The sequence below is a fragment of the Ipomoea nil genome, unplaced genomic scaffold (genome assembly GCF_001879475.1).
Source record: "Ipomoea nil cultivar Tokyo-kokei standard unplaced genomic scaffold, Asagao_1.1 scaffold2662, whole genome shotgun sequence".
Lineage (NCBI taxonomy): Eukaryota > Viridiplantae > Streptophyta > Magnoliopsida > Solanales > Convolvulaceae > Ipomoea > Ipomoea nil.
This window is the reverse complement of record NW_017619090.1, coordinates 1,227,589-1,240,943: the sequence shown is the minus strand read 5'-3', so window position 1 is coordinate 1,240,943 and position 13,355 is coordinate 1,227,589. Positions and strand designations below refer to the sequence as shown.

At 44.3% G+C, this 13,355-nt stretch overlaps 1 long non-coding RNA gene across 1 annotated transcript in view; it reads left to right on the top strand.

Moving 5' to 3' along the window:
• The first annotated feature begins 2,179 nt into the window (after positions 1 to 2,179).
• LOC109154939 overlaps positions 2,180 to 13,355 on the top strand; it is a 30,058-nt gene continuing 18,882 nt past the window's right edge. Inside the window, exons 1-2 of the long non-coding RNA XR_002049821.1 lie at positions 2,180 to 2,703; positions 7,574 to 7,578. This is a non-coding gene — a long non-coding RNA (uncharacterized LOC109154939). The remainder of the gene's footprint in view (positions 2,704 to 7,573; positions 7,579 to 13,355) is intronic.

Here is a 13,355-nt window from a genome sequence, read left to right as displayed (position 1 = left end):
GGGTAAGAGATCAAATACGTTTGACAAAATTATTTGTAAGTGTTGCATTGTGGGGGTAATAAACTCCTTATATTTTCATCAAAAGTTTCTCTGTGGTATTGAGAATAATGATGAAAGAGAATGTTTCATGTTAAACATGAAAATCTCAAGGGATTATTTACGAGTAAACGAAGTACTCGTCAAAGTGCATGTAAGTTTGGTCAAGAGAATCAACTTACTTGAGGGCTAATTATGAGGATTAGTCGTTGACTCATTGGAAGGACTTGAAGTCCAAGTGGTAATGAATTCGTGGTAGATCCCACTTCTGTGGTCAAACGAAGCCATGAAAAGAGTTACAAAATAGTACACTAGTTGGTCATTCCGACAGTGTGTGTACTTGTGAGGTTGAGCTACAGCTCTTAATGAATTCATAACTCTTTGAGAAAGGGTGGTTTTGTTGAGACAAACCTAATGAATTCACCGCATGTGAGGTTGAGCTACAGCTCTTAATGAATTCATAACTCTTTGAGAAAGGGTGGTTTTGTTGAGACAAACCTAATGAATTCACCGCATAATGACATGAGTACAAAGTGCTCTTGGTGCCTTATACTCAATTGGGATGGTCTATGTTGAGATAGACCTAAAGCGATCCCTAACTTGAGTGGAAAAGGGCTACCATGGTCTATGTTGAGATAGACCTAAAGACATCCCTAACTTGAGTAGAAAAGGGCTAACCGCCTCTTATGAAAGATAATGGGGTTATCCCAAGAAGCTGAGTGGCTAAGAAACATGGTGATAACCGTGTAATTGTGGGAGTGTCCAACACCTTCACCACATTGTGATTCACAAACTGTCATTTGTGTTGCGCAAAACGATGTCTACAATGGGAAACGTAGACACATAAGAGTCAGACATGAGTCTGTACGGCAGCTAATAATAAATGGGGTAATCACAATGGTTTTTGTGAGATCTGAAAGGAAAATTGCAGATCATTTCACAAAGGGCCTAAACAGAAAGGTCGTCCTTGACACATCAAGGGAAATGGGTTTGGGACCCATAAATACTCTGTAGCCGATCATGGTGGTCTGCGATGAGGTAGACTTGACAGAGTTGAAGGTCTATCCTAGAATAGACCTAACAGGGGATATCTCAGGGTCGTGAGTATGACCTCATGAGATTCAAGGCGACCAAAGCAAATTAAGTGCGTTGAGTTCAAACTTTGTCTATTCGATGAGTTCAAGATCAAATTCACTCCCGTCTAGAGAAGTACTTAATGTCACTATATGACAGTTCAAGTTTTATACACTGCATGAAAATTTGTTTTGATCGTTATCAGGCAATGATAGCATCAGCCTAAATCCCTTTAATGGTGGGGGATAGTTAGGAGCATTTAAAAGTCCGTTTTGTGATAGACTTTGACAGGGTAGAAGTCCATATTTGAGACAGACGTAACACTCTTTAATACTAAGGGTGTTCATAAGAAGTCAAAGAGTTTGACTTTTGTAGAACCTGCTTTTTGAGTTGGTGTGTGCATTCGAGTTCAAAATTTATCTAACCGGTGAGCTCAAGATTAACATCACTCCCGGGAAGTAGATTACTCAGTGTCACTAGGATCAACTCATTTGTATTGCTCAGACCTTACCCTTTTCCTTTCCTCTTTAATTTGTGGGGGATTGTTGGGAAAATGAAAGATGAAAGCGTCCACCTCACCCCTTTTGACTTTGTCATTTGATTAAGAAATGGAAAATCCATTTCATTACATGGTAGCGCAAAATGTGCTCCTTTGTAAGGTGTAGCACCAAAAGCGCTAAAATGTGGACAAAACACTGTGTCCATCATGTGGGTGGGATGGAGGGGCTGCTTACTATAAATAGCAGCTTCCAACATCGTTTCAAAAGACACCTTGAATTCGAGTCATTTATTCGATTCTCCTTCTCCCTCCCGTCGTCTGAGCAATAGTGAGGTTCGCCTACGCGATTGCTAGTGCAAGCTATCCGTAGTAGGTCTGTGTAGCCGGTCGAAAGCGTGCCAGGGTTCTAACTGCACCGTTACCGGGCAAATAACGCTTTTAAGGTAGTGTTATTATAACACGGCACAGATTTTCTTTCTACCATACATCCGTAGTGTCCGTGCGTCTTAAAAGGCTTCCAGATCGCGCGTTGGCGTTGCAATTTTCCCCAACAAAAGTGTGCCATTTTTGAGAATCTATCCACTACCACAAAGAGAGAGTCTACACCACGTTGTGTTCTTGGAAGCCCGAGCACAAAGTCCATAGATAAATCTTCCCATATATCTTCTGGAACTGGTAGAGGCATGTACAATCCCGTATTTTGGGAATGTCCTTTTGCTCTTTGACAAACAATGCAACGTTTCACAAAAAGTCCTACGTCTCTCTCTAACTGAGGCCAGTAAAATCTCTCTTCAAGACTGGCAATTGTCTTAACTCGACCAAAATGACCTGCTAAACCGCCTGCATGCAAGTCCCTGATCAATTTTTCTCTTAGAGACGTTCTAGGAATACACAACTTTGTTCCTTTAAAAAGATATCCTTCAGACACATGGAAGTCTAGAAATGGAGCATGACATTGAACTTGCTCCCAAATTTGCATGAAATCCTCATCCTTAACATATAGCTCCTTGAGTTGGTCAAACTCAATAACCTCCCCTTGCATGATGACCAATAAATTTCTCCTGCGACTAAGAGCATCTGCTGCTCAGTTTAAGGTTCCGGACTTATGTTTGATAACAAAAGAAAATTGTTCTAAGAAGGAAGACCTCCTGCATGCATACGGTTGATGTGTTTTTGATTCCGAAAGTATTTAAGTGCTTCATGGTCTGTATGTATGACAAAGTCTTGAGAGAGTAAGTAGTGCCTCCAAGAGTGAAGAACCCGAACAACAACATACAATTCTTGCTCATAAGTGGACCACTTTTCGCGTGCTGAGCTTAATTTCTCACTATAAAAAGCGACCGGCCTTCCACCTTGTTAGAGTACTGCTCCTATGCCCACGCCACTTGCATCACATTGTAATTCGAATGGCTTTGAAAAATCTGGCAAAGCCAAGACAGGGGCATTGATGAGTTTTTCTTTAAGTGAATTGAAGCTGAATTCTGCATCTTTATTCCATTTGAACCTCCCCTGCTTCATGCAATTAGTCAGTGGTGCCGCAATTGCACTAAAGTCCCGAATAAATCTTCTGTAGAAGGAAGCCAAACCATGGAAGCTCCGGACTTCTCCAACTGTCTGAGGGGTTGGCCATTCTTGGATGGCATTTATTTTGGCCTTATCAACTCGTATTCCATCACTGCTCACCACATAACCCAAAAACACCAGCTCATTGGTTAGAAAAGAACATTTCTTCAAGTTGATAAATAACTTACTTTCTCGTAAGGTCATGAAGACTTGACGCAGGTGGTCCAAATGCTCCTCATGTTTTTTGCTGTAAATTTAGATGTCGTCAAAATATACGACAACAAATTTGCTGATAAAAGGCCGAAGGACTTGATTCATGAGTCTCATAAACGTGCTTGGTGCATTTGACAACCCAAAAGGCATCACAAGCCATTCATAGAGTCCATCTCTTGTTTTAAACGCAGTTTTCCACTCATCCCCTGGCCTAACTCGAACTTGATGATAACCACTTCGAAGGTCTATTTTAGAGAAAATAAAAGCCCCATGAAGTTGGTCGAGCATGTCGTCAAGACGAGGGATGGGAAACCGATAACGCACTGTTATTTTAATGATAGCTCGGCCCCTATCGATGCACATTCGCATACTCCCATCTTTTTATGGAACTAGCAAAGCAGGAACCGCACAAGGACTCTTACTCTCTCTGATGAGTCCCTTTTGAAGGAGGCTTGTCACTTGTTCAGTCAGTATATCGTGCTCTTCTGGACTCATTTGATAGTGCGGGAGGTTGGGTAAACTAGCCCATGGTTGCAAATCTATTTGATGTTGTATATCGCGTAATGGTGGTAGTCATCCCGGTAGATCATCAGGGGCTAAATCAGAAAATTCAGACAATAAATCAAATAGCTCTGCTGGCAGCTGGTAGGTTCCCTGTTTACACGCTTTCATTACCACCATGACTATGGTCTGGAGTTCATTGGCTTCTACCATAAAGTCTTTCCAATTCTGTGAGATTGTGACAACACAAGTTTTCTTTTTCATTGAAGTTTCCGCTGGTGGGATGACAATTTTCTTTTTACTCCAAACAAAGGAGTAGTTGTTCTGCCTTCCGTGGTGAGTGGCATCAACATCAAACTGCCAGGGTCTACCGAGTAAAATGTGACATGCATCCATGTCAATGACCTCGCATCTTACCGTATCTTCATAACTCTTGCCGATTGAAATAGGGACATGGCAGATTTCTATAACAGAGACAGGCGGTCCCTCCTTTATCCACCCCATTTTGTATGGCCGAGGGTGAGGATGTGTTTGTAGACCGAGATGCTGCACCAGAGTTTTTGAAACAATATTGTCGCAACTGCCATTATCAATAATAAGTTTGCACACTTTTCCCCGGACACTGCAATACGCCCTAAAGATATTGTTGCGTTGATTAGGACTCTTATCTTTTGTAGTGTATAAGAGGCGTTGAACAACACAACTCACATGCTCCCTGATGGATTTAATTAACCCGGGGTGGACCCGAATCAATAAATCCGGATAAGAACACAATATAATAAATAATAAACGAAATATAAAACGATGTCGTAAAGGTCGCTGAGGACCGTATATGATATTAATTGCCGTAGTATTTGGCTATTACAAAGATTCGGTAGGACAAAGTGTGTAATAATTGTATAATGTGGAATGAATTGCCCTTTGTTAGGACAATGAGGGGGGTTTTTATACAAGCTAACCCCCAACCGCCTCTCCCTAAATTGGGGGGTGGTTAGATCTCACTTTGACCGGGCCCGGGCGGACCAGGTTGGGTCGGGGCCCGAGCTCGGGTGGTGCCGAGATCGGGTAGGACCGAGCTCCCCAAGCTCCGCGTAGGTCGGCTCGGGTCGGGGCACTTCCATGGTGCTCCGGGTCCGTGTTGGTCTTGGGCACCTCCATGGTGCTCCGGGTCCGTGTTGCTCTCGGGCACCTCCATGGTGCCCCGGGTCCATGTTGCTCTTGGGCACCTCCGTGGTGCCCCAGGTCCGCGTTGCTCTCGGGCACCTCCATGGTGCCCCGGGTCCGTGTTGCTCTTGGGAACTTTCGTGGTACCCCGGGTCCGTGTTTCTCTTGGGCTCCACCATGGTGCCCCGGGTCCATGTTGCTACCCCGGGTCGGGTCGTGGGTATAATATATCCATCATGAGTCCCCCACTCTCTTCGTTGCGAGTAGGAGTCAACGAATGAGAGTAAATATCCGGACCCGACCTCCATGTGCGAATGTAGCCGAACTCACCATGGCTGAGGTGCCTTGTGCCGAGGCGTCTTGAGTCGAGGTGTCTTGGGCCGAGGTGAGACGTCTTGGGCCGCTCCACCTCCTTGCTCCGCTCCTCCCGGGTCGGTTTGCTCCGCGCCCCGACCTTCCTCACGCACGTGGCCCGAGCTCAAAGTAGCCGACCTTGTTCTCCCTCGGTGATGTACTAGACTTGGATGTTTTTGAATATTTTGAATGAACAATTGGCTCCTTTGCTTTGGTGACGTGATGGTTGCCACCTTTTACCTCCTACTGCCTTCCTTTGAAATACTTGTGTTTTTTTTTTTTTTTTGGCCACCCCGGCACCAGCCGTGGTGGGCCTCGGCAGCGTGCCGAGCTGGGAGCTTAGGCCTAATTTTTTTTTTTTTTTTTTTTTTGGCCATGTGCTAGCCTCTTCAATAAAGTCCTATGAGACTATGTCATCGGGCTCTCCCGTCGGGGTTGGTACGCGAGGCCGGACCTCGTGCCCCCTTAGGGTACGTTAGCCTCTCGAGCTAAGTCCTTCCGGACTACGCCACTGGGCTCTTCCGTTGGGGTTTGTACGCGAGGTCGGACCTCGTGTCCCCTTACGGTGCGCCAAACTGCTTGGGCCCAGTCCTGCCGGACCAAACCACCGGGCTCCTCCGTCGGGGTTTGTACGCGAGATTAGACCTCGTGCCCCCTTAGGGTGCGCGTTAGCTGCTCGAGCACAGTCCGACCGGACTGTACCACTGTGCTCTTCTGTCGGGGTTGGTACGCGAGGTCGTCCCTCGTGCCCCCTTAGGGTGCGTCCTCCGTCGGGGTTAGTACGCGAGGCCGGACCTCGTGCCCCCTTAGGGTCCGGGGGGGGGGGGGCGGGGGGGAAGACATGAGTGAGCACTCGTTCCCCCCTGTTTCACGATTTTTTCCGTTTTTTTTTTAGGGAGATAAAATGCATGAGAACCAACTTTGTAACAAAAAAGGTCCTGCGCACAATGTGCTCGGTAATATGCGATTTTATTCCGACTATTACCGCTCACTCAGACATTATTAGGGGAGGGGAATGGTCCTCCTCCTAGAATAGCAACGCCAAGACCCACCTCTCACGTGGTAGGTCTACTGGTAAAATTTCAGTAGGTGCTCTGAGTTCCAGACTCTGGCTATCATCTTTCCTTTGGGAGTTTTGAGCTTGTAGCTGCCCGGGCGGACCACGGCTTCTATAATGTACAGGCCCTCCCAATTAGCGGCAAACTTTCCTCCGGCTTGGGGCTGGCTCGCCTCCCTTCTCCTGAGCACATAGTCACCTACTTGGAAATAGCGGGGTCGGACCCGCTTATCGTGGTATTCCTTGGTCTGCCTCTGGTAGTTTTCAGCTCGAATCGAGGCTGCTTCGCGCCTGTCATCAATCAGGTTGAGGTCAATTCTATGGTGCTCCTCGTTCGTGTCAGGGTCGTAGTCCTCCTCCCGCCGGGAATGTATCACCACCTCCGCTGGAGCTCGGGCTTCGAAACCGTAGGCTAAAGAAAAAGGTCTCCCCAGTAGCCCTCCGGGGGGTGGTGCGGTAGGCCCAAAGAATGGCGTCGAGCTCCTCCACCCACGCTCCCCCCCCCCCCCCGCAGATTCCAGTTTCTTTTTCAGGCTGCCCACAATGGTGCGGTTGGCATTTTTCACCTTGCCATTTGCTTGGGGGTAGCATACGGCTACCCGGCTGTGAGTAATGTGCCATTCTGCACAGAACCCCTCAAACTCTTGCCTCTCGAATTGGCGTCCATTGTCGGTGATGAGTTGCATCGGGACCCCAAAATGGCAAAAATGTTTTTGTGCACAAAGTGCTTGCAACGGGCACTTGTTATGGTTGCCAGCGGTTCCGCCTCTACCCACTTGGTGAAGTAGTCCACTGCTACTATGAGGTACTTCCTTTTTCCCGACCCCATGGGCAGAGCTCCCACTAGGTTCACTCCCCACCTGGAGAAGGGGATGACCAAGCTGATGGGGGTGTAGCTCGTGGCTGGCCGGCCGGGGGTGACTTGGAAGTGTTGGCAGGTCTCGCAACTTCGGGCATAGTCGGCGCACTCCTTGGCCATTTTGGGCCAAAAGTACCCCTGTAAGATGGCCCTCCGGGACATGGCAAAGGCCCCCTGGTGGGCTGAACAGGTCCCTTCGTGGAGTTCTTCCATGACTGACCTGGCTTCGTCTGGGTATAAGCTGCGCAGCAAGGCGCCGTTATAGGACCTCTTGTAGAGTGTGTCCCCCATGACCACGTACGTGGGGGCTCGTTGTTTGACTAGCTTGGCGTCGACCTCGTCAGGAGGTAGCGTACCTGTCTTCTTGTGTTAGGAACCTTGTATTAAGATTTTGATGATACCAATGTAATGTAGAAAAATAGACCCCTATCTATTAGCTTTTTCGTTCGCTGCTTTCGTCCTAGACGAGAGTTGCCATAACTCCTTTGTAATTCGTGTTAAGCTAGACAAACACACGAAAATGAGTTATGATTAGATGTTAGGGTCTCCCAGACGAAAGAAGACATGAGGCATGGTGAACAATCAACGAAAGATAAGCTGGACTTGTCAACTATCACGAAAGGACAGTTTTGTTAAAGACGAATCCTATCAAGCATTACTTCTCTTCATCAACGAGAAGAATGTTCTACCTGTCTGATTTGACAATATCCTAGGACAATAAGGACTTCATCTTACGGGGCACACTTTTCAAGGAGCAGTAAATGAAGATGTACGATCTCCTGGAGCTAAAGGACAAAACTCTAATGCTTTCCATACCTTCAACGGCTACATGGTACAACCTCATTAATGGAGCATTTAATGCATGAAGCTCCCCGGTCCTTGTCCACTAGTTAAAAGGTTCGAAAATTTCATCTCCCTCCAACAGATGAATTTTCATCACCTATAAAAACCCACCTTCATCAACCAAGAAGGTGCTGGTTCATTATCACTCGACTTATTTACTTGCAAAAGCTCTTGAACACTCCTATATTTCCAAAAGCTTTTGTGAACCAGTATTGAGGTGTTAAGTTACTTGAAGAAGGTCTTTGATCATTTTCTTACATCTCAAAAGAAGTCTTGCAATTTGTTTGAAGCAATCATCTCTCACAGTCAAGACTTCATCGTTGGAGAAATCAAGAAATCATTTTCTACCAACCTCAACTCAGAAGAAGAAGAAGTTGATAGAGGCGGAGTAAACTCGAGAAGTTGAAAAACCTACGAAGGCTGTCCGGCTTAATGATCAAGGAAGTCTTTGTGTAATTGTGCTAAGGAGTGATAGTGCAATCCTTCCATAAGTTGTGGAATAAGAGTGGAGTAGGCAACGTTGGCCAAACCACTATAAAATCTCGTGTTCCTTCCATCCCTTTACTTATGCTTTTTATTTCTGCATTTGCATCATTCTAATCATCACCCTTAACCGAAAGTTTTTTTTTTTAATTTCATAAACTCGTGCAAAAGTATTTAAATGTAATCTGGCTTTTCCGCTGCGCCAAAACACCGAAAGGTGACATTTAGGGCTTTCGCGAAAAGAGTCTATTTACCCCCCCCCCCCCTCTAGACTCTCGTTTCATTCTATCGGGACCAACAAGTGGTATCAGAGCCAATACCTTGTTCGGTAAAGGCTTTGCATTTACTGCCTGGTAGATCCCCTATCAAAAATCTCTTGAAAATCTTGCATATTTTCTTTGCACGCTTTTTATGTAAAATGGAAAAGGAACATGCACATCGCTCTAAGCAACTTGCCTTTAGTCTTGCCAAATTTAATGACTGGAAATTAAGAATGCAGGCTCTCCTATGCTCTATTCATGATGAAATGTGGGACGTCATAACAACCGGACCAATTACGGTCATGATGGCGAATGCACAAGCAGCCGCACAGGGAGCAGGAGCTGCACAGATGATACCAAAGCCGAAAGACCAGTATACCACGAACGAAAGAACAAGGGCAAATTTGGATAATGTGGCAAGAAATATTCTCTACAACTCTCTGGATGATTCCTTGTTTCCCAGGGTCCGAAAATGCAAGAATGCCATGGAAGTGTGGAATGTCCTAATGAGTTTGGGAGAAGGAGACGAGCAAGAAAAAGACAACAAACTGACAATGGCCATGAAGAAGTTTGAAGATTTCAAAATGCTGTCAAATGAGACAATCATGGAGATGGAACTCAGATTCACCAGACTTATGGGCGATCTGTCAGATCTCGGGAAAGAGCCAACTGAAAAGGAGATGAATCTGAAGATTCTTGGGAAATGAAGGTTATTGCGATGAGGGATAACCGAGATATGAAAACTACAAGCACGACCAAGATTTTCAGTGATCTCAAAGCATATGAGTTCGAGCATGAACCAAAAGATGCTGAAGAATCAGAAACAAAAAACATTGCTCTCGTGGCAAATCAATCAGCATCAACATCCAACAGGTCGAAATCTAACACTTGTGATTTTTTATCTGATGAACAATATGCACTATTTGTCAGGAAAATGAAGAGGTTCATGAGAAAGAACAACTTTCAAGACCCACAACGATCGGGCCACCGAAAGAAGCATGAAAGTTCCCCTCAAAGCTCAAAAATCGAGAACTTGGACTCGCAACTATTGTGCTTTAACTGCCGAAAGCCAGGACACTTCAAGGCGAACTGTCCTCATCCTATTGTGAGCAAATATCAAGATAACAACACTACCACAAGTCACTCAAAAGAGACTGGAGAAAGACATAAAAGGAGCGACAAGCCAGAATCATCAAATTCCAGAAATGAAGGAAGAAGGAAGGCAATGGTAGTGAACGAAACTTCTGACACTGTTGCAACCGAAAGTAGCTCCTCAAGTTCAAGCTCAGAAGACGAAAACACTGATGAGGAGAAAGGACTGCTATGCCTATTCAGTCAAGAGTCAGACGAACTGTGCCTCATGGCAGGTGAAGATGAGGTAAACTCTCATTCATCTTCTTGCTATTCTGCTGAGTCAAGTTCTGTGGGAAGTCAAACCTCCAATGAATCTGTCACCGAAATGATGAGGAGGTTCAAGGTAATAAATAGCACTTACTCCAAACTAAAGGAGGAAAACTCTCGCCTCATGATTAGCTATAATGAACTAAAGCAAGTTCGTATTGAGAACAACATGCTAGTCATTGCTAAGGAGCAACTTGAGAAAAATGTTCTCGCTCTAAAGGAGCAATGCACAGCAAAAGATAAGAGAGAGCAAGAACTGCTTGAAGTCTTGGATAAATTCAATAATTCATCCGATCTAATGGACAGAATGATGAATGAATCCAGACTGCCCAGGGAAAGAACCGGAATTGGTTTTAACCCCAGCTCCTCTTCACAAGTTGAATTGAACAAATCCACGAATGCATATTCACACGAAAGCTTCGAGGCTGCATTTGTTCAAGGACCCACCCAGGTGTCTGAGCCTATGATGGTAATTAACAATGTCGAAACACCACAAACAACAAGCCAACCGAAAGGAACGGCTGTACAACGTGTTGTGGAATCTGGAAAAGAGAAAACTGTTAAAGGCAACCCTAGACAAATTTATGTCAGAAGGAATGGACCAAATGGCAATAGACAAGATCTAAACCATAAAGGAGGTCAGCCTAACAGGAATACTCGATCCAAGAAAAAGACGAATGTTAACCAGAGGCAATACCGTCCAAAAGTCACACGAAAGAATCCCATTCAAGGAAAGTCAAAGAACGGACAAATCAGACAACCCGAAAGATCCTTCAAAAGATCTAGGTATGGCAATGGATGGACTGGGCCATCAGAAGAAGATTGGTTTGATTACCCAGAGCCTCTCCCTAGAGCAGTATTTGAAAAGGTTCATCTGCGTAAACAAACTAATCATCTCAAGCATTATGAGAATCCTCCTCAGGAATATCTTCGCAAAAGATATAATGCTAAAGTCTTTGCCAGTATTCATTATGATTATCGTACATCTAATGGATACAGAGGACCAAGGATGAGTCGTGGATACTCAAGGTTGATGTGGGTTCCAAAATTAACTGCTAACCCTCAAGGACCCGAAACTAAATGGGTACCTAAAAACACATAATCTTTGATGCAGGAAAAACAGGTCATATGGTATGTTGATAGTGGCTGCTCAAGACATATGACTGGTGATAAAACAATGTTGAGCAACTTTATAGAAGTAGATGGACCCAAAGTTATCTTTGGAGGAGAAAACAGTGGCAAAACTCGTGGAAAAGGGGACATCATCAAAAAGGGAATAACAATACAAGATGTGTCTTATGTTGAAGGACTGAAGTTCAATCTCTTAAGCACAAGTCAATTCTGTGACAAAGGATACCATGTAAATTTCTCCAAAGATGAATGCAAGATCGTGAACACGAAAGATGGCAAGACAGCCTTGACGGGTCAACGAAAGAAGAACATGTACGTAATATCCTTAAATTCTTCTAACGCCAATGTTTGTCTTGTGGCCAAAAGTAATGCAGATCTCAATCAAGAATGGCACAACAAACTGAGTCATCTGAACTTGAAGACGATAAACAAGCTTGCTAAAAGAAATCTTGTGAGAGGGCTACCCGAAGTATCTTACACGAAAGATAAAATATGTGAGGCATGTCAAAAAGGGAAGCAACTCAGGTCATCCTTCAAGTCAAAAGATGTAGATGCTAATTCTCGCTCTCTAAGTCTTTTACATATGGATCTCTTTGGACCAGTAGATCCAGCAAGTTTAAGTGGGAGAAAATATACTCTTGTTATTGTAGATGACTACACAAAATATACATGGGTGCTTTTCTTGAAGAAGAAGAACGAAATAGAAACAGCTCTTCCAAATCTTCTGAGACAACTTCAAACAGAAAAGGAGACCAAAATAATTCGTATAAGATCTGATCAGGGAACGGAATTTGTCAATAAGGTCATAAAGGAATTTTGTGCGCAAAATGGTATCTTCCATCAACTCTCGGCAGCACAAACTCCTCAGCAAAACGGAGTGGCCGAAAGGAGAAACAGAACCTTAAAAGAAGCTGCACGAACGATGATCTCGCACTCAGGTCTACCAAAGAGATTTTGGGCCGAAGCCATAAACACGGCATGCTATACTCAAAATAGATCCCTGATCAACAAATCTCACAACAAGACACCATATGAGCTATGGAAAGGTAAAACTCCGAGTATTGGTTATTTTCATGTCTTTGGTTGCAGGTGCTTCATACACAACAATGGAAAGAATCATCTAAGAGCTTTTGACGAAAAAGCTGATGAAGGACTATTCATGGGATATTCCTCAGTAAGCAAAGCATTCAGAATTCTAAACAAACGAACGCTGGTAATTGAGGAATCCATTCATGTCAAGTTTGATGAACAATCTGAGAAGAATCCTTCTGGATATAAGACTCCAATCAATTCAAGTCAAAGTCCTCAGCAACCTATTGACGAAGACGTCTCTGACGAAGAAGATATACTTTCGTCTTACACGAAGTATCAGCTAAAAATTTCAGAACCCGAATCTGCGTCTCAAGAGAAGGTTGCAACTCAACAGATTGATCCTACAAATACCACAACATCTGAACCAATGATATACATTGACCTACCATATATCCCTGAAATGGATGCTCAAAATCAACAAAATGCTTTTGAACCAGACCTTCGATGGTTAAAGGATCATCCATCAAATCAGGTTATTGGTAATGTCCAAGAAGGTGTGAAAACAAGAGCATCATTACAAGAAAGTATGATGGCATTCTTCTTGTCACAAATGGAACCAAAAACCATAGAAGAAGCTTTAAGTGACCCTGACTGGGTAGTAGCCATGCAAGAAGAGCTTCATCAGTTTGAACGAAATGAGGTATGGGAACTTGTTTCGAGACCATCTCATCAAAATGTCATTGGAACTAAATGGGTGTTTAGAAACAAGATGAGTGAAGATGGGCTCATTGTTAGGAAAAAATCTCGTCTTGTTGCTAAGGGTATTGCCAAGAAGAAGGAATTGATTTTGATGAAACCTTCGCCCCGGTAGCCAGACTTGAGGCT